General features: G+C 33.8%; 1 protein-coding gene across 13 annotated transcripts in view; it reads right to left on the bottom strand.

Annotated features, from left to right (window-relative positions):
* The window catches only part of MBD5 (methyl-CpG binding domain protein 5), a 404,533-nt gene that overhangs the window by 219,270 nt on the left and 165,289 nt on the right, over window positions 1-19,974 (bottom strand). For all 13 annotated transcript variants that reach the window (XM_079924733.1, XM_079924731.1, XM_079924740.1 and 10 more), the window contains one exon: window positions 14,329-14,476. The gene's annotated coding sequence lies outside the window, so the exon portion shown is untranslated. The remainder of the gene's footprint in view (window positions 1-14,328; window positions 14,477-19,974) is intronic.

The following is a 19,974-nucleotide window of genomic DNA, read 5'->3' as shown; positions in this document are numbered from 1 at the left end:
ATGAAAATGGAAACACAACACACCAAAACTAGTGTGATACAGCAAAAGCAGTTCTAGCAGGAAGGTTTATAGATATAAATGCATACATATAGAAAGATCTCTAATAAACAACTGAACATTATACCTCAAGGAACTTGAAAAAGAACAAACTAAGCCCAAAGTTAGCATTAGGAAGAAAATAAAGATCAGAGCAGAAATAAATGAAATAGAGAATAGGAAAAGAATAGAAAAGATTAACAAAACTTAAGAGTTGGTTCTTTAAAAAGATAAACAAAATGGACAAAACTTTTGGTACACTAAGTAAAAAAGAGAGAGGATTCTAATAAATAAAATTATAAATGAAGGGGGAGACATTACAACAGACACCACAGAAATATAAAGGATAATAAGAGACTACTATGAACAATAACACGCCAATAAGCTGGACAACCTAAAAAAATGGTTACACTTCTAGAAATATGCAACCTACCACAATTGAATCATGAAGAAATAGAAAACATGAACAGACCAATAATGAATAAGGAGACAGAGTCAGCAATCAAAAACCTCCCAACAAACAAAAGGCTAGGTAGGTTTAGATGGTTTCACTGGTGAATTCTACCAAACATTTACAGAATTAACACCAGTCCTTCACAAACTCTTCCAAAAAGCTCAAGAGGAGAGAACACTCCTAAACTCATTTTACAAGGCCAGCCTACCCTAATACCAAAGCCAGATAAGGATACCACAAGAAAAGAAAAATACAGGCCAATATCCCTAATGAAAATACATGCAGAAATTCTCAACAAAATATTAGCAAAGTGAATTCAACAGCACACTAAAAGGATCATACACCATGTTCAAGTGGGATTCATTCATGGGATGCAATGATGATTCAGTAGATGCAAACCAATAAGTGTGATACATCACATTAATAGAATGAAGATCAAAATCAAATGATCTAAACAGATGCCCAAAAAGGCATTTGACAAAATCCAACATCCTTTCATGATTAAAAACTCTCAACAAAAACCTCAACATAATAAAGGCCATATATGACAAGCCTACAGCTAACATCATACCTATGGTGAAAGTTTGAAACCTTTCCTCTAAGATCAGGAACAAAACAAGGATGCCCACTCTCACCACTTTTATTCAACACAGTACTGGAATTCCTAACCAGAACAATCAGGCAAGAAAAAGGAATAAAAGCCATCCACATGGAAAAGAAGGGGTAAAACTTTCCCTGTTTGCACAGGATATGATCTTACATAAAGGAAAACCTTGACTCCACCAAAAAACTGTTAAAACTAATAAGTGAATTCAGTAAAGTTGCAGGAGAAAAATCAATATGCAAAAATCAGTTGCATTTCTATATGCTAACAATGAATAATCTGAAAAAGAAATAAAGAAAACAATCCCATTCACAATAGTATCAAATAAAATACTTAGGAATAAATTTAACCAAGGGGCTGAAAGATGTACATTGAAAACCAGAAGACACTGATGAAAGAAACTGAAGAAGACACAAATAAGTGGGAAGATATCTCATGTTAATGGATTGAAAGAATTAATATTAAATAAAATGTCCATACTACCGAAAGTCATCTTTAGATTCAATGCAATTCCTATCAAAATTTCAATGGCATTTTTTACAGAGAAAAAAAATGCAAAAATTTGTATAGAATATAAAAGGTCTCAAACAGCCAAAGCAATCTTGACAAAGAAGAACAAAGATGGAGGCATCACGCTTCCTGATTTCAAACTATATTAAAAAACTATAGTAATCAATATAGTATGGTACTGGCATAAAACAGACACAGAGACCAATGGAACAGAATTGAGATCCCAGAAATAAACCCACACATACGGTCAGCAAGGGACCAAGCTGACAAGGGAAGCAAGAAAATTCAGTAGGGAAAAGACAGTGTCTTCAACAGTGTTGAGAACACTGAATATCCACATGCTAAAGAATGAAAATGGACCTCTATCTTACACCACTCACAATAATTAACCTTAACTGGATTAAACACTTAAATGTAAGACCTGAAACCATAAAACTCTTAGAAGAAAACATAGTGAAAAAACTCCTTGACATTGGTATTGGCCACGATTTTTTGATAAAGGGGTTAATATCCAAAACATATAAGAAACTCATACTACTCAACAGCAAAAAACTAAACCTGATGTTTAAAAACTGGGTAAAAGAATTGAACAGACATTTTTTCCGAAGAAGATATACAAATGGCTAACAGTTCCATAAAAAGGTGCTCAACATCATTAATCATTGGGGAAATACAGATAAAAACCACAGTGAGATACCACTCTACACCTGGTAGAATGGCTATTATCAAAAAGACCAAGAGATAAAAAGTGCTGGCAAAGATGTGAAGAAGAGGGAACTGTTGTGGATTGTTGGTGGAAATGTAGATTGGTATAGCCACTATAGAAAACAGTATAGAGGTTCCTCACTTCTGGGTACATAGCTGGAGAAAATGAAATCAGTATCTCAAAGAGGTATCTACATCTCCATGTTCATTGAAGAATCATTTACAATAGCCAAGACATGTAAACAACCTGTGTCCGCCAGTGAATGAATGGATAAAGAAAATATGATGATGTATATATTGATAAAAATAAATGGAATAGTACTCATCTGTAAAGAAGAAGGAAATTCTGCCATTTTTGACATCAGACATCATGGATTAACCCTGAGGGCATCATAGAATGATTTCACTTATACATGGAATCTTAAAAAACAAACGAACAACTGAACTCAGAAACAGAGAGTAGACTGGTGGTTGCTAGAGGTGTGGGGAGGATGAGGTTGGGGAAATGGGTACAAACTTCTGGTTATAAGATGAATAAGTTCTGGGGATCTAATGTACAGCATGGTGACTACAGTTAACAATACTGTATTGTATACCTGAAAGTTACTAAGAGAAAAGATCTTAAAAGCTCTCACCATACACACACACAGTAGCTATTTGAGGAGATGGATGTGTTAACTAACATTGTGGTAATTATTTGCAGTATATATACATATCAAATCATTACATTGTACACCTTTAACTTACACAATGTTTTCTGTCAATTATATCTCAATAAACCCAAGAAAATAAAAAGAGGAGGCAATTATATCCTAGTTTTCGTGATGACATGCACGTATACTTGAAAACCCCAAGAAAATCAATGGAAAAACTAAGACAAAAAACAATTTAGAAAGGTAACTAGTTATATAATTAGTATATGGAAATCTAGGACTCTCCTTACAAGCCAAGTTAAAAAAATAAAAACTAGAAATAAACCCACTTAATATGAAAAACACTAGAAAAATAAATAACTCAAAATAAATCCAGATACCTGCAAGACATATAATTTGTTTTCAGAATAGATATATCAATATTCTAAGACTGCTGATTCTCCTAAATTAATATATCATTTTACTAAGATTCTTATTAAAATACCAATAGAATTTTTTTTTATTTTGAGAACCTGAAAGATGACACTAAAGTTTATATGGCTAAAACATGTCATTATCTAGGCATATTTTGAAAAAAAGGAGGAGTAAAGAAAGGACCAGTCCTCCCAGATGTTAAAAACATTGTAAAAGTGCAGTAATTAAAGAGTTTAATTCTAGAGAAGAAATAGACAAATGGAAAAATGTATAATGAGAATCCTGAAATACACTACAATATATATACGATTTTAATATATGATAAAGGTGACATTTTAAGAAAAGGTTATTTCAGTAAAAGCCACTGGGACATGAACAAAATTCTAGGTGACTTAAACACTTAAACACAAAAAATTTTATAAAATAATTGGGGGTGGTGGTAGATGAATAGGCAGAACATAGAAGATTTTTAAGGCAGTGAAATATTACGTATGATACTATGATGGTGAATACATGCCATTATACATTTGTCCAAATCTATAGAATATACAATATCAATAGTGAACCCTAATGTAAAGTATAGACTCCAGGTAACAATGATGTGTCAATGTAGGTGTATCAATTGTAACAAATGTACTGCTGTGTTGGGCATATGGATAATGGGAGGTTATGCATATTTGGGGGCAGGAGTCTATGGGAAATCTATGCACTTTCCTCATAGTTTTGTTGTGAAATTAAAACTGCTGTAAAACAAAGTATCTTAACAAAAATTAAGCCATATGGGTAGGGAAGAAAAAACGGTGTTATATATCTTATAATCTTGGACATAAATTCCAGAAGCCATAGTAGAAAATAATGATAATTTGACTAAACTAAAATTAAAAATTTCAGTGTGAGAAAAAGAGACTACCATAAATCAAGTTGAAGGACAAAATTAAACAACGAATTAATGTTCAAATTAAACATTTGAAATGCATGAAAAAGGCATATTTTATTTGTATACAAAGAGCTCTTAGAAATCAATAATACAGAGACAAATAGCAGAAAGGCCACTAGCAAACAACAATAGATATGCTGTGTTTATGTACCAAAAAAGGCATATAAAAGTATATGCAGTGCATAAATGTGTATGCATATGTGTGCGGCACATGTATGTGCATACATGTACTTGTATATGGATAGAATTCTGAAATGATACATTAAAAAAGTAAATAGAAGTTACTTGTGGGAAGTAGAAACAGGATGGCTTCAAATTTTACTTTTTATTTTACACTTTTCCATATTATTTGTTTCTTATTTTAAAAACCATGAGTATGTATTGTTTTTATAATTCAAAAGCAAAACCTGATAGAAACACATTACTTCTGTAGAACCCCACCAGTAATATGCTGACTGTTTGAACCAATATATTCATTTCTGTAGTCCGTCTCCTCACTCACTGACAACATTACATGCTGTATTCTATTATGGCATTAGAAACATTTCAAAAAAAGGGAGTGACTTAGTAAAATCCGGTAAAACAGAAAGCAGTACAACTCTAGACTAAGGGAAGTTTACTAAATAAAGGTAGCACAATTTTACTTACGAATTTTTTTTATCCTTGTATTATTTTTGAAATATACAGCAGAAAAAAGAAAATGATTATTGCCGTTTTCATTTTGGTTCTTTAAAGTCAGAACTAGAGAGTTTTGTCTAGAACTCCCTTTCTCTTCATTCCCTCTGGGATTCTAAAATCAATCAAGTCTCGCCTTTCAAGGCCCATCACACTCAGACTTCTCTCTTATGGATGTGTCTTCTCTAACCTCAGCAGTTTTTTTTTCCAGGAAGCTGGTCTCTCTGCCCAAGATTCTAGCTATTAACAAGCAATAGCTGCATGGAAAGCAACTTGATCAGTTGCATGAAAAGCAACTTGACCAGTTGCATGCTCAATAGAGAAGCATGCAGACAAGGAGCAATGACAGTAATTAATGTAATGATCTGAGTCTGATCCATTAGTAGAGTAATTTGAGATACAGTATATTGCATATTGTAGAGAGTTTTAAGAAGTTTCTCCTCAAAGATGCTGGATCAAGGTGACACTTTTTCTCCAATAAATTGGACAACATAGAAGAAATTGAAAAATTTCTAGAAACATACAATCTGCCAAGACTGAATGAAGAACAGACAATTTGAACAGACTGACCAGTAGTAGTGAAACTGAATTTTTAATTAAAAAAACTCCCAGCAAACAAAAGTCCAGGACTGGATGGCTTCAAATGGAATTCTACCAAACATATAAAGAAGAGTTAATAACTACCCTTCTTAAACTACCCCAAAAGATTGAAGAAGATGGACTACTCCCAAATTCATTCTACAAGGCCACCATTACCCTGATACCAAAACCAGACAAAGACACTACAAAAAACAGAATATTACAGGCCAATATCTTTGATGAATATAGATGTAAAAATCTCCACCAAAATATTAGCAAACTGAATCCAACAATACATAAAAAGGATCACACAGCATGATCAAGTGGGATTTATTCTAGGGATATAAGGATTGTTCAGTATTCACAAATCAGTCAATGTGATACACCACATTAATAAAAGGTTAAAAATCATGTGATCATCTCAATGGACACAGAAAAAGCATTTGACGAAATTCAACATCCATTCATGATAAAAACTCACATCAAAGTGGGTACAGAGGGAACATATCTCCACATAATAAAGGCCATTTATGACACACCCACAGCTAACATCATGCTCAGTGATGAAAACCAGAAAGCCTTTCCTCTAAATTCAGGGACAACAAAAGGATACCCACTCTCGCCACTTTTATTTAACATAGTACTGGAAGTCCTAGCCACAGGAGGCAGATGAGAAAAAAAAAAAAAAAGGCATCCAAATTGGAAGGGAAGAAGTAAAACCATCACTATTTGCAGATGTCATGACACTATCTATATATAAAAACCCCTAAAGTCTCCACTAAAAAACTACTAGAACTAGTAAATGAATTCAGCGAAGTTTCAGGATACAAGATTAACAAACAGAAATCTGTTGCTTTCTATACACTAATAATGGACCATCAGAAAGAGAAAGTAAAAAAATATTCCTGTTTAAAATTTCATCAAAAAGAACACCTTGGAATAAACTTAACCAAGGAAGTGAAAGACCTATACTCTGAAAACTATGAAACACTGATGAAGGAAACTGAAGATGATACAAAGCAATGGAAAGATATCCCATACTCTTGGATTGTAGGAATTAATATTGTTAAAATGTCCATAACTACCCAAAGCAATGTACAGATTTAATTCAATCCCTATCAAAATACCCATGACATTTTTCACAGAACCAGATCAAATAATCCTAAAATTCATATGGTAACATAAAAGACTCCAAATTGCCAAAGCAATCTTGAGAAAGGAGAACAAAGCTGGAGTTATCATCCTCTCAGGCTTCAACTATACTTAAGCTACAGTAATCAAAACAGCATGATAATGACACAAAAACAGACATAGATCAATGGAACAGAATTGAGACTCCAGAAATAAACTCACAGACCTATGGTCAATTAATCTATGACAAAAGAGGCAAGAATATGCAATGGAGAAAAGACAGTCTCTTCAATAAGTGGTGCTGGGAAAAACGGACAGTTACATGTAAAAGAATGAGATTAGAACAATTCTTTATACCATATACAAAAAGAAACTCAAGTTGGATTAAAGACCTAAATGTAAGACCTGAAGCCATAAAACTCCTAGAAGAACATAGGCAGGATACACTGACATAAATCGTAACAATATTTTTTTGGATCTGTTTCCTAAGGCAAAAGAAATAAAAGTAAAAATAAACAAATGGGACCTTATTAAATTTAAAAGCTTTTGTACAACAAAGGAAACCACTGATGAAATGAAAAGATAACCTACAGAATGGGAGAAAATACTTGCAAATCATATGACTGACAAGGGGTTAATATCTAAAATATATAAATAGCTCATAGAACTCAGTATCAAAAAAGCCACCCAATCAAAAAATGGGATGAAGACCAGAATAGACATTTGTCTAAAGAAGACATTCAGATGGTTAACAGGCACATGAAAAGATGTTTAATATGGCTAATTATTAGAGAAATGCAAATCTAAACAAAGAGATATCACCTCACAACTGTCAGAATGGCTACCATCAAAAATCTACAAATAACAACTATTGGCAAGCATGTGGAGAAAATGGAACCCTTGTACACTGTTGGTGGCAATATAAATTGCTGCAGCCACTATGGAAAAGAGTATGCAGGTTCCCTAAAAAACTAAAAATAGAACTACCGTATGATCCAGCAATTCTACTCCTGGGTATATATCTGGAAAAAACTCCACTAATTCGAAAAGATACATGCACCTCAATGTTCATAGCAGCTCTATTTACAACAGCCAAGATATGGAAGCAACCCAAATGTCCATCAAGAGACAAATGAATAAAGAAGACGTGGTCATCTATACAATGGAATATATTACTCAGCCATAAAAAAGAATAAAATTCTGCCATTTGCAGCAACGTGGATGGACCTAGAGAATAGTATGCTTAGTGAAATAAGTCAGACAGAGAAAGACAAATACTGTATGATATCATATGTGCAATCTAACAATTAAAACAAATGAGTGTATATAGCAAAACAGAAACAGACTCACAGATATAGAAAATAAACTAGTGGTTACCAGTGGGGAGAGGGAAGGGGGAGGGAAGATAGGGGTATGAGATTAAGAGATACAAACCACTATGCATAAAATAGATAAGGAACAAGGATATAGTATATGGCACAGGGAATCACAGTCATTATCTTGTAGTAACTTTCAATGGAGTATAAATGTAAAATACTGAATCACTGTGCTATACATCTGAAGCTAACATAATATTATAAATCAACAATACTTCAATTTTTTAAAAAATGACACTTTTTCTAATAATCACAATGTAATTTCTTTCTGAACATTTAATTACATTGGAACTCCTATTTCATACATTTCAGTTAGCTCCTAAATGGTAACAGAATTAACACATATACAAATGAAATACAATTATGTCATTTAATTGCCTCCATTATACTATATTGTAGTGATTATCAAATCTAGTATATTCTATTTTTCTTCATATCCATAAATTTTATCTTCCAGTATGGTGTCTGGCAAATAAAAGTGTCCTAAATATATAGAAGAATAAGTAAGTGCAAAGAAAGGACTGTTATTTACAAATATAGTATGTTAGAGTTGGAAAGGACCTTAGAGGTTTCTAATCTATAAGAATTCCCTAAGCCACCCTTAGCCTATCCCTAATCACCACCATAACTTCCACTGTCATACTCCAAATGGTTATTCAATCTCACTGGGAACACTCCATTGATGTTAAATCCTCCACCTAAGAAATCAGTCCATTCCAGTTTCAGATGTACCCTGGGCCTCTGAATATAGACATTTGAGGGCAAAAGTACAATTTCCTTACATTTCCATCAGGTATTTTTTACCAGAGGTACAGGGTATTTACTTCACTGTTACTGATCCTCTTCATATTATAAAGCTTCAAAGTTTTCCTAATTAGATCAGCACATCTCTAAGTAAATATTTTATTCCCAATTTTGTGAGGTACATTCTCATCCAAAAGTCTACTATTTTGTTTGGCTGCATCAGATCTTAGTTGCGGCACGTGGGGTCTTTTCCTTGCGGCGCGCGGGCTCTTTGTTGTGGCATGCAGACTTCTCTTTAGTGGTGGTGGGCGGGTTTTCTCTCTCTAGTTGTGGCGTGTGGCCTGCAGGCACCAAGGAGCATGGGCTCTGTAGTTTGCAGCATGCGGGCTCTCTGGTTGAAGCGTGTGAACTCAGTAGTTGCAGTGCATGGCTTGGCTGCCCCGTGACACGTGGGATCTTAGTTCCTCGACCAGGGATTGAACCGGTGTCCCCTGCATTTCAAGGTGGATTCTTTACCACTGGACCACCAGGGAAGTCCCCAAAAGTCTACTATTCTTATTGATTGCTTGATTGATTGAAGTATAGTTGATTTACAGTGTTTCAGGTGTGCAGCAAAGTGATTCAGTTATACACACACACACATATACACATATATATTCTTTTTCAGATTCTTTTCCATTATAGGTTATTATAAGGTATTGAACATAGTTTCCTGTGCTATATGATAGGTCCTTGTTGTTTATCTATTTTATATATAGTAGTGTGTATATGTTAATCCTAAATCCCTAATTTATCCCTCCCCTTTCTTTCCCCTTTGGTTTGTTTTCTATGTCTGTGAGTCTATTTTTGTTTTGTAAATAAATCCCTTTGTATAATTTTTTTAGATTTCACATGTAAGTGATATCATATGATACTTGCCTTCCTCTGTCTGTTAAGTCTACTACTCTTGTATCATATCCACTTTTAGAGAATCTGATTCTGTGGACTAAATAAAGCTCAAAGTCATGCAGCTAGTAATTGGCAGAATCAAGATTAACCTGTAGAGACAGGACCAAAACATCTGTGTTTTTAAAAAGCTTTCCAGGTTATGCTGAAGCACAGTCAGGGTGGAGAACCACCACTCTACTAATTTGATCCATAGTTTAGAAAATCTCACTCCGTAAATACACAGTCAACTATTCATTTAACCATGCATTTTGTTTTTTTCCCCAAAGTCTAAACATTCTTTTGGAAAAATAGATAAAAATATAAACCAAAGCCTGGAATCCTTTAGGCTTAAGTTCTGGGAAATAAAGAACATAACTCCACTTTTCAGCACTGTAAATTCTCTAGTTCCTACTTCTGTTTATCATTTATACCAAACTCAAGGAAAATATTTAACATGAATGGTGTATAACTGAGTTGGCTTCAGAATTAACTTATCTTGCAATAGCAATCCTTCTGGATGCTGTCTACAGCAGAGGGCCTAAATACAATTTTCTTCATTAACTTCAAAAACATTTATTGAGTGTCTATTGCATGCAAAAAATAATTTGAAGCAGGTTTTACCCACAAGAAAAGTATGTTTTGGAAACTTCAAGTGCTTCATGCAAGAATGGAAAAACACAAGGACCCTACAATAGGATTTTATAATGCTTTACCTCCCTTCCTTTCGGAAGCTCAAAGAGAAGAAAATAAACATAAAATCTTTATATTGAAGTGCTGAAATAAGAGTGTACACCCTGTATAAGTTTTATTACATGAAAAATCTGTGACAATTGTCTAAATATATGGGAAATGAATGCAAAAAAAGATAAGATAAAAATGTACTGATGATCTATATACCACATACCAAGTATAAGTTAGAAAGACTTGACTAGAATAAAGCGTAGAATTAATGTTAAAAATATATAGTGGCTATGTTCATTTTGAAAGGTCATCAATTTTTCTTAACTTTATTTAAAGCGAATTTCTTACTCATGGAAATAAAAAGTAACCTTGGTTTGAATCAAGTAAAGGAAAGGAAAAACTGACTCAGTTCATTTACAAAGTACAACTACCAGTTCAATTATAAATGCAAACGCTATAGCATCTTTACAGTCTTCAGGGTGTTTCATTTGTTGATATGTATAATATGGACTCAAGCCTTTGATAATAGAACAATAATGCTATTATTTGAACTCTGACCTCAAGTAAACAAATAAAATGATAGCTATTGTTATATAATTTTAAGAAATAGAGCTATAGAGGAGATGGGAAAAAGTATCAAGAAACAATGTTGAAGAAAAGATACTGCCAAATCATTATAAGCAAAAGGTGTCTTTTCACAACTGTAAAAACTTCTTTCTTAGGAGAAAAAACTCTTTGTTTTTAAAATCAATTTTTCTTCCCTAACTTTATTTTCAGTTAAAAAAAATATATAGATATATATAAAAGACAGTGTTATTGTTGAATTGTGTTCCCCCAAAAGACATTGTTCAAATCTTAACCCTCAACACCTATGAATGTGACCTTATTTGGAAACAGGACCTTAGCAGTTGTAATCAAGTTAAGATGAAGTCATGATGAATCCAACATGACTGTGTCCTTATAATAAGAGAACAGACACAGACACACAGGGAGAAAACCATGTGATGAGGGAGGCAGAGATTGGAGTGATGAGTCTATAAACCAACACATGCCAAGGAATGTCGCCAATACGTTAAGAAAACGGCATAGAGCAGATGCTCCCCAGTGCCTTCAAAATAACATGGCCCTATGGACAATTTGATTTCAGAATTCTAGTCTCAAGAACTTTGGAGAATAAATTTTTGTTAATTTAAACCATCCAGTTTGTGGTAATCTGTTACAGAAACCTAGGAAACTTTAACAGAGAACCAAACTGCCTGTTTACTTTTATTTTTCTAGTGAAATGTCAAATCAGTTTCTCAGACTAAATAAATATCTGATCAATGTGTACATAAAAGATATTTAATCCAAATAAGAAAATTCTTCAAATCATTCTGCCTTGCACATGGAATATTTCTCCAAATAATAGTGGTTGATATGAAGTTAAATTTTATAATAGGCAGTGAGACCATGAACACCCAAGTAAAATTTCTTGCAAAATTTGGAATATACATAGTTTTCATGAGACTAAAAGGTTAACAACCATTTTTTAAGAATTATGTTTTTTAATGGTTATTACTGGATAAACTATTTTTACATGTTTAAAAATCAACTTTCAACTGCTGATTGGGAAACTTCAATGGGCATAAAATTTACTAGCAGTACAACAAACATGATAAAAGAAATTTGGCATGAGTATAATGGACAAATTCATTATTGCTTTTGCAAGAGTTCAGCTTGCTACTATGAGGAAACCTGTTTTTACTCATTTTGCAAAAAGTAGAATAATTGCATCACCTATTTATTGAATTATGTACTACACAAGTGCTAGGTAGCTAAGCTTTTTACTTATATTATGCATCCCATTTAATCCTTACAATTATATTATTATTATCAAATTTAAAGATGTACAAACTGGGGGTCAGAGAGAATCAATTTGTTCAAGGTCACACAGCTGGTGGGTGTGGCACAGTTGTGGTTAATCAGTCAGTCTTAATCTGTTCTATGAATTTGTGTTCTTGAATAGTAAGCTTGTAAGTCATACCCGCTATGCTCTAATTGCTTTTCTAACTACTGAAAAATTTTTAAATCATAATTTTCAAATAAATGTTAAAATATGGGAAATAAATGAAATAGCACTTTTGATTAGAATTATAAATATCTGTGGCTTATTAATGACATGGTCATAAATAGAATGCAATTCAAAGAGAACAAAGGGTTGGTTCTTAATACAATGTGGAAGAAATATAAATTACAGTTATCTGACACAAGATACGTTGCTGTGGTTAAAGAATAACTGAAGATCAAAATAATATATGACATGTGGATGAGTTAAAAAAGGAAATATTAGAGAAAGAAGAAATTTGACTACAGGTTGCTTACAGAGAAGCACTGTTTATAGGAACTAGTTCCATTAATTTAGCAATGGTCAATTTTAACTATTTTCTTAAATAGTTAGGTGAATTATGTATATCGAACTAAGAGAAGATTTAAATCATGATTAGAGTGTAATTCTGAGAAAAGAAGTTTTAGAAACAGTCACTTAATAAAAGGGTTAAGAAAGATCTCCCTACTCCTGAGAGCTGTTATACTAGATTGGTTTACTGAAGGAAGCAATGAAATCTATTTTTCTGAAGATCCTTAAAAAGAGAAGGCATACATTATCAGCAGTTCAGAAAGGTTTAGGTGTCTCTCTGCCAGAAAGCCGCCAGTGGATAATCACTTATGGTTCTATAAAGCCTAGTGACTGCATAATAATGCTATTCTTATAACTACGAGGAAAGGGCAACACAGCTGCTTTTTCTTTTCTTTTGTGATCAGGATTTGCTGTCCAAAAAGTTGCAGAATAATTTGAATGTAATTAGATGAAATTTTCCCCAACAGAAAAGCAAGAACTAATTTTGACTCTAGTTACTGAAAGAAAACTCAGAAGCTACACTGGGTTTTTTAAACATTTATGGTCTCCTTTACCTAGAAAGCATCCCTTTATGTACAGCTTAAAAAGCAGACTCATTTGCTGGATGACTTTAGGCCTATGAGTTGAATTAACACTAAATTAAAAATTCTGAACATACCTACAGTTTCTTTGTTTGTATAAAATGCTTGGAGAAATTCAACTTTAGTGCATTCTACTCAAATTTTTGAGTTTACTTTTACTTCATTTTATATTCATCTACTTAAGTCTTTATTTTTCATGAAAGTAGAGAAAGCAGATTCCATACATTTATTATTTTTTTCTTTATAATCCAGTCAATTTCTTTCCAAGCAAACCCCCTTTAAAGGGTAATGTAATTAATTTCAATTTTGAAGATGGCACTGTGGTCCATAATCCTTGGCCAGCTATTTTTCCGGGAGCAATAAGAGCTGCTGTGAAAGTAACGAAATGTTCAATGGGATCTTGTGGTGTATGATTCTCATAAAATATAAAGCTATTAGGGATGTAAAGGGATCACACCCCAAGATTTTGGAGCACTTCAGAATAGTTGTTTAAAATAAGTGAGGGAAAAAAATGTAGAAATTAAACAAAAAAAATTCATACATGGTACAGATAATTTTAAAATAAGTAGAAAATAATTCCAACTTCCCAAACTATTTAGTATTTGTAGTTATATGATATGTGTGTCCAAGATAGATGCAAAGAGCCCTATTTTCAAACATGGGTACTTAATTTTTATTATTTAGATTTTTTGTATTTAGGGATATAATGTAGTCCTATACTATAGGTAAGGGCAAAAGCAGCTTACTATAATTTTTGACATGCAGCAGTACTCAGGAAAAAAAGAAAAAGAAAAAGAAATAGCTATGCTTATATAAATTGCTATACTAAAGACTACTTTTTATTTTTTCATTAAAACGTAAGATAATTCTACTTGTTTGTACATACTTAATAATAGAAAACTCAGCACAAATATTTCATTGCTTGCCTCCAAAAAATTGTTGACATCCTCTGTGGCCATCTGTCAAGATGATCATTCCTTTGTGTTTGATGGAATTAGAGGAGTATCACAGGTCTACAGATTGATGAAGAAAAATATTCTGTGCTCTTGGCTTCTGGTATATATTTCCTTGGTCCTGTTAAAACGGAAATAAGGGTGAATTCTGAACAGACAGTTATTCTATATTTCTTTAGATTCATATTTAAAGACATTTTGAGATTCTTAACGAGGTCTCGTTAAGAATCATAGAATTTTAGTCTTACACACAGGACTTGCTAAATTTATGACTCCAGGTAAGAAAGAGCTATATAAATCAGATGATTCAATCCCCATATCTTACAGGATAGGAAACTGAAATCCAGACAGGTTAAACAACTCAACCATTGTTACAATCAACTGGTAGCAGAGCCAGTGTGACAAACCAGTTCTTATCATTTCAAATCCAGGGCTCTTTCCTCTAGTTATCTCCCAGCAGGTAGAAGAGAAGACTCTCTGGAAGAGGAAGGGAGACTGGGAATAGCATTATCATGACCAAGCTAGTTTCTCAGCCCTAATGCTTAGAGAAAAATCTAGAAAGAAAGAACAAACATGATAGTTAAGTAATATTTAGATTATTAATTCAAAGCACAGCACTTGCTCAATGAACACCTACGATACTATTTTATTAAAGTACAATTAAGAGTATTTTATTAAAAATGACCAATCACTTAAATTTCTGAATTTCAAACAATTATGATCATTTATTTTTTCTAATCTTTGGTACTGCAACAATCTATTATCCATATAGCAAAAAAAGGATATTTTTATTATCCACAGAGCAATATTTTTAATAAGAAAATTGGATTTTAGACACTCTTGATCAAAACACTTCAAAGATATCCCAGAACATCTATGATAAAATCCAAAGGCCTTATCTTGCCTTAGATGATTGGGCCCTGGCTACCTCTGAGAGCCTATCCTATCATTTTTCCCCTTGCTGTGTAATCTACAGCCTAGTGGTCTTCTTGTTCTTGCTTAAATATACTAAGCACACTTTTGGGTAAGGTCTTTGACCTTGGTTCCTCCTCAGACTGGAACATTTCTCCATCTAGGCGCATGTCTGTTCCCAATGACTGAAACATTCTTTTCCCTGAGAGCTCCACTGCATGTTTCAAGAATCTGCTCAAATGTCACCTCCCAGAGAGGTTTTCTCTTACTACTAGCTAAACGACTTTCCCACCCTCCAGCATTCATCCCTCTCCCTACTGACCCTCATTTTTCTATACCCATACGTACTTCATTTCCAGTCACAGTATTTATAATTTCTAGATATTAAACAACCCAATATAATCCCCAGGGGGCCAGATGTGTTTTGGGATTAAGTATTATTTGAGTTTTTAAAGGTAATATGGTAAATGGACTATAATTATGCAGCCTCTCCCCCTAGTCTGAGAGGTCTGGGACAGCACTCTGAAATAAAATGTTAATATCTCTACAGCAAAACATATATCCATTCTCAGTGGTATTTGTAAAAAGACAATAAATAGCTCATATCAGTTTTACCACTAAACAAGTTAAGATTAGGTCAGGTTTTACTATTATATGAATTGCAAAAACTTTCAGTTTTAGAGCTTTTGGATTTTGGAATTGCAGATAAAGGATTGTGGAATATACTATGCATTAGTTTGTTTATTGCCTGTCTCCTCTATGTAATGTATGCTCACAAGACCAGCTTTTTTTTTCTTTTTCTGCTGTATGCCCAAGTACCTAACAGATAAGTACTCAATAAATATTAGTTAAGTAGGTAAGTGAAGGTTTCTGTAAGGATTAGTTTTTTTTTTTTTTTAACATTGTAAGTAAACCCTATCCTATAATAATATTCTTCTCAGTTGAAGGAAGTTGAAAAAATTATTTTAAAAGCTTCTTAAAATTATTTCTTCTTATATGGGTTGCTGAAAGAAAAAAATATGATAAACAGCACTTAGATAATATTACTCTACCATAAAAAGGAACAAAATTGGGTCATTTGTAGAGACGTGGATGGACCTAGATACTGTCATAGAGAGTGAAGTAAGTCAGAGAGAGAAAAACAAGTATCGTATATTAACGCATATATGTAGAACCTAGAAAAATGGTACAGATGAACCGGTTTGCAGGGCAGAAATAGAAACACAGAAGTAGAGAACAAACGTATGGACACCAAGGGGGTAAAGTGGTGGGGGGTGGGATGAATTGGGAGATTGGGGTTGACGTGTATACACTAATATGTATAAAATAGATAATAAGAACCTGTTGTATAAAAAAATAAAATTCAAAAAAAACCCAAAACAAAACTACAGGAAACAACACCTGGGCTGTGTAATATAGCGGGAAGAGTTTTCAACTGGAATTCTAGAGATCTAGGTGATTCCTTGCATTCCCATTTTCTATTTAATTACTTATCTATTTATCATTTATCTATCCACCTTCCATCCATCTATCTTTGATTTAGATACCTTACCATTCTTGGCCCAACATATTATCTCTAAAATGAGAAGGCAGAACTCAATCTTTAGTAGTTCTATGACTTTACTGAATTAAGTAATTGAGGCAGTAACCACTCTGACTATCCCAGAAGCTGGCTGGCCAGTCTGAAAGACATATAATCTTGTTCATCTAATCTACAATTTAAAAATTAGAGATAAGTTTTTAATTAAATTTAAGCATGCATGTTTTGAAGTGACACATTTGTAAAATATCTACCTTATATCACAGGTAAACAATACTGAACTTCTGTGTGAGTTTCTGCATAAGAGTATGCCTAATAATAACAAATATTTATTGGGCATTTACTATGTGCCAAGTGCTATTCTAAGCTCCGTACGTATAGTATTAAACTTACAACAATTCTATTAGCTAGATACTAATATTAAATCTCTGTGGTATATTAGATTATTCCTCCCTTTCCCCACCACACATTCATGGGAGGTGCATGTGTACCTCTCTGCTCTTTGAGTTTGGGCTTGGCCAGGTGACTTGCTTTGACCAAAGAGGATAACAGCAGGCAACACACAAGCAGAGCCTTGAAATACGTAGCTTTAGTAAGTGGGCTTCCTCCTTGCACTCTTGCTTTTTATTCTGAGAAAAAAATGTTTCAGGTAGCTATAGGTCCAAGGAAGATGAGACATGTGGCACAGACTTAGGCCCATCCTCCACTTGGAACCACGTCCAGTTGAGCTCAACCTGGATCAGACCTCCTCCTGCTTACCCCCAGACTTCTGAGCAAGAACTAAATGCATTTGTGACATGCCAGTGAGATTTTTGTGGTGGTCTGTACTGCAGCAAAAGCTCACTGATAAACTTCCTTTTTATAGACAGCAAAAATCAGGGTCAGAGATTGAGTAATTTGTCCAAACTTTCACAGCTAATAAAGCGGTGGAGGTGGATATGAAGCCATGCAAGTCTAGCTCAAGGGCCTACACTCTAAGCCCCTATGCTATATTGCCACTACATTATACTGGCATACTGTATTATAAGATATTAAGCCATTTATTAATACGGCAGTGGGTGATCTGGCACATATTGACATTCGTAATTGTAAATGTAGTCTAATTGTCAGTGGACAAAGATGTCCTGTAGCTTTGAGTGTAAAGTTTCAGCTTGAGACATTAATAAATATAAAATAAATGTACTGTTTTCTGGAGTCAAACTAATAAGACTACACATCTCTTGAAGTAGCTTCCCAGCTCACCCTGACACCGAACAGTGGCCCTCAGTGCTCATAGCTCTACTGCATAATTCTACCCTCTGACTTTGGCTGACCAATTCAGGACTGCATCTGTGATCTAAGCTGAATCATCCAGGTTTCTCTTTTAGTAGCTTGAAATTTTGACATGTGAGTGGGAGTCCCCATGAATGGCTCTACTCTAGAGAAAGGTGAAATCCCCAGAGCTATCCTTGTTCATTTTCTTCCCACCTGTGAATTTCATGATACTCTAGTATCTTCCCAGGCAAATGCCCTTTTAAAATAGGCTTGCTAAACTCTGTTTCTTCTTACTGCAACCAAAAGAAAATCCATTGTTTTCTTTTAAAAAATCCATTGTTCTTTTTGTTATAATTTAAAAGTGCAGAGGAAGGATTTCTTAAAAAGACCTAATGAAGCTTGCATTTGCTTTTTGATCCTGTCAAAGTAATTTTGCAGTTTAGAGTTATGGATTGTGTGTCTCCTGATACTAGTTAAAAATTCTTCCATATTTTAAAAACCAGGGTTCATGGACCCTAAAGGATCTGTGGATAGAACTATATTTTAGTAAAGTTGCAAAAAGTAGATTTCCTTTGTAATCCTATGTATTTTAGGTATTTAAATACATTTTGTTTGTAAGGAGCTTTCTATATGCCTTTTGATAATGAAAGACAAGTAAACATATGGGATTATTTTTGTCATTGATTCACTCAGAAACTATTTATGAGACTCAAATATATTCCAGACATTGTTTTAGGTACTGAAGATACAACAGGGATGAGACAAAGTCTCTGCCCTCATAAAGGAATAAGAAAGAATATGAGGAATATAATTTAAAAATTTCATAGTACTGTTAGTAATGAACTTGGTACATCTATACAGTAAGGAGATGAGGGTAGCTTGAAAGTGTGAGAGTATGTGGTGGTAAAATGCCTGTGGAAAGTTTATGAGCAATCCTTAATCTATACCTAATCTTCAAGAGGAATATATCAGCATATATAGGGAACCCTGCAAGAAATCCTATGTAAGAGTAAATAATAAAGCATTCAATACTACCACCACCACAATGGCAATGATTTTTATGCTTTTTACTTTACCAGTGATTTCATATCTACTACTACAATATAACCTCAATACTTCTTCCAGATGAGCAGGAGAGAAAATGAAGCCTCAGAAGTTTGAGAAATTTGACCACTTTGAGTAGTGGTAAAACCAACTACACCCTGGTTTCTAAGTTTCCCAGCTTTTCTTTTCATTATACCACACTACATCATCTTAACAAAAGACGATTAGTTTCACAGCAGGCAGCGTTGAAATTTCCTTTTATTTACTTCTGTGAGCTACTTGTGAAGTGGGAGAAAGAAGCAACATTATTGGGGTCACACAGAAGCTGCTGGTAACAAATTGAACATATTTTGTCTTCAGGCATAAGCTCAAATCACTTTGGGATGTCATGATAGAATTGGTAGTGGAGGAGTTTAAGAATGCATTACAGCAGACTTTTCCCAACCAGAAGATTTAACCATCTAGAGTAGGGGTTGGCCAACTTCAGCCAGCGAACAAACCCAGTTTGCCACCTGTTTTTTGTATGCCCCCCGCGTCCCCCCAAGCCAAGAATGGTATTTACATTTTAAGTGGTTCAGAAAGCACCACAAGAAAAAAAAATCATGACACCTGAAAATTATATGAAATTCAAATTTAAGTGTCCATAAATAAAGCTGAAACACAGCCATGCTCATTCGTTCATGTATCACCTGTGACTTCTTTCATGCCTCAACAATAGTTGAGGACCTGCTGGTCAGTCAAGCCTAAAATATTTACTATCTATCTGGCCTTTAACAGAAAAAGTTAGCTGATCGCTGATCTAGAAGGTCACAGAGTTTTCCAAGGAGTTCATGTTAAAGGTGGTAAAAACATCTGTTTAAAATTTTAAT

This window comes from Stenella coeruleoalba, assembly GCF_951394435.1.
Source record: "Stenella coeruleoalba genome assembly, chromosome: 6".
NCBI classification, from domain to species: domain Eukaryota; kingdom Metazoa; phylum Chordata; class Mammalia; order Artiodactyla; family Delphinidae; genus Stenella; species Stenella coeruleoalba.
The sequence above is the reverse complement of the archived record's forward strand: the minus strand, read 5'-3'. Positions and strand labels throughout refer to the sequence as shown.